Below are 2,602 nucleotides of genomic sequence, written 5' to 3' on the forward strand. Positions count from 1 at the left end.
TAACCTGAAATTAGGAAAAACAATACACATTTTTTCCCCCTTTTTTTGTTGGTGAATATTATGAAATTAGGAAAAACAATACACATTTTTTCCCCCTTTTTGTTGGTGAATATTATGACATGAAGTCCGAACAACTTTTCCCCAACTTTATCTGTAAATCTAACCTCCAGTATCGATGGTCTCCTCCGTTTTCAGAAATGGCAATAACAGAAAATATTCATTCGGGGGCGAACTGTCCGATCATGGGTTAAGAAAATTTGCTTCTGGTTTCAAATTAAAGTGTTTGTTCACTTCCATGAAAAAGCATGTCAGTGTTCATTTTATCAAACACGAATGATAAAAATTAGGAACTTAGTTTGGCAACGGTAGGGCACAAATTTATATACATATAAGAACCGGGCGGCCTACTTTTGAGATCATGAAGTCATAAGTGGAAATTTATTAGCAGTAATAATATTAATAATAAATGTTAACCATAGTAACTTTGGATGATAGAAAAGCGGGGAAGGCAGCAGGCTCCGTATATATAGTTCAAGCCAAGCAATAACCTTTTTATTTAAAATTGTTTATTGATTTCTAGTGCTCATAACTGATGCACTACATGATGGCACGCCCGTTGAACTCTTTAAGTAGCTATCAAGTCAGCGATATATATATATATATATATATATATATATATATATATATATATATATATATATATATATATATATATATATATATATATATATAGAGAGAGAGAGAGAGAGAGAGAGAGAGAGAGATTTATTTGTTTGTTTGTTTGTTTCAACATTATAAAATGTAATCTTAGAGGATTCCAAGATCTCAATACAGCTAGATAAACCGATCTAACATATGATGCAGCAGTTCATGGTACTATGAGGCCAATTATTGACAGAGACACTCTTTGTGAGTGTTTTATAAATTTGCTCTAAAAACTGAACACCGAACATGTTCTTGAGTTTTATAAATCTGCCCGCCCAATATTCAGGGCATATTTATGAGATACTCACAAAGTGTCTCAGTTGTCGGACAACCCCTATATACCATCCATTCTTCCAAATAAGTCGGTTTGAGTGCTTCTTGTAATGTACGGCGAGAATGATTGGATCCAGTAATCAATAAGATCCAAGTCTAACATGGCAACTCTGCATTTGGATCTAGATCCAAACCCCGTTCACTAGCACCATTTGAACAATTGAACTTGTCTTCATCTCGAAAGCTAAGATATTAGGTCCCCTCGGTTAGGTACTTGGAGGACATCAAGTTGAGTGGAATTGGCTGGATTAAAGATTACTTAGCCGATCCTTACCTAACTTGCCTGCAGAACAAACGTTTTTCCCGTAGCCAGAAACAATGAGATCTGACCTCCAAGCTTATTTACTTGCAACTGACCGCTTTGATTGCTTGTTTTCCATTTAATTCTACCAATAAATACAGTATTTACGCCACTTCGATTATTGAAAGGCTTGTGGTGCAATAAATCTCTTCAATTTTGTTCGACCTCCCTATGGTGCTTGAGTATGAATAATCTTGTTTAATTTTTGAATTTCTAACTAAAACCGTTAGTTTGATTCTGCAAATTTTAAAAATTTCCTGTTTTTTCTTTCGCTCAGCACAATAAGTCTGAAGAGAAGTTGCTCTTCTTATCAATTCAACTAAGAAACATTTGAACTTGGCTCAATAAGTAAGAAACTAAGATGGTTATGGTTATTCAGAGTCACCCAACCATTTAATCAAGGGTATGCATTTGAAGCCAAAAGAATGTTGAGGAAAAAAAAACAAGAAGAAGAAGTTGTGGATTAATATTAGAATATTCATCAATTTTTTTTTTCTCTTAATCATTCATCGTAATATATTCAGGCTCAAAAACGAGAGAACCATTCAATTTGCCTATATATATATATATAGGCGTGAGAGAGAGAGAGCTAAATGTGGTTAAAATATATTTACTAAAAGGCAGTCATTATATGAGCATTAGTGATAGTTTCCGGTACTTTAGTACCAATTTATGCGTCATTTGCAACAGATTTTTAATAACCTACCCACCAAAAAATATGAAAGGTCTCGATAGAGAGATTGCAAGAAAAGTTTATGCAGACCAGTCGAAGTTCGCCGGTAGTTAGGACTGTGTCCTAACCATTTCGAAAAAGGAAAAAGAGCGACGTAAGGAAAAAACAAATGCCAAAGCGGAAAATTGGCATTGCTTTCATTGAGATTCGAACTCAAGACCTCCCGCTTACTAAACGGGTGCTCTAACCAACTGAGCTATGAAAGCTTGCCGCCCTTAAGTTCCAGGCCTTCTGGGAAAGATAGATGAGTGGAAAAGAGAGCGAAATTTGCTTTCTAAACGCGACCCCGACGCAGGAAGTTTCAGTTAATCGGCTGCATCAATTTGAAATATGAACTGTTCTTGGTGGGAAAAAGATAAAAGCATTACTTGTTTGGACTACAAAAAGTAATAAAGAGAGTAACTGTTTCGCCCAGACCCTGACGTAGTTCATCTAAGATGGTTCAGTTTCGGACCCAAGAGTAGAGGGAAAGAAGGGGAGACCTTGTGTCTCTCATCTCACCCCAACAGTAGGATTCCTCCCATTCATCT

General features: G+C 35.8%; 1 non-coding gene across 1 annotated transcript; it reads right to left on the minus strand.

The window, feature by feature from the left end:
- Window positions 1–2,204: 2,204 nt before the first annotated feature.
- Window positions 2,205–2,278, minus strand: TRNAT-AGU (transfer RNA threonine (anticodon AGU)). The gene has a single exon. It is a non-coding gene; the product is annotated as a tRNA-Thr (tRNA).
- Between the last annotated feature and the right edge of the window lie 324 nt (window positions 2,279–2,602).

Source organism: Nymphaea colorata, chromosome 12 (assembly GCF_008831285.2).
Source record: "Nymphaea colorata isolate Beijing-Zhang1983 chromosome 12, ASM883128v2, whole genome shotgun sequence".
Classification (NCBI taxonomy): Eukaryota; Viridiplantae; Streptophyta; class Magnoliopsida; order Nymphaeales; family Nymphaeaceae; genus Nymphaea; species Nymphaea colorata.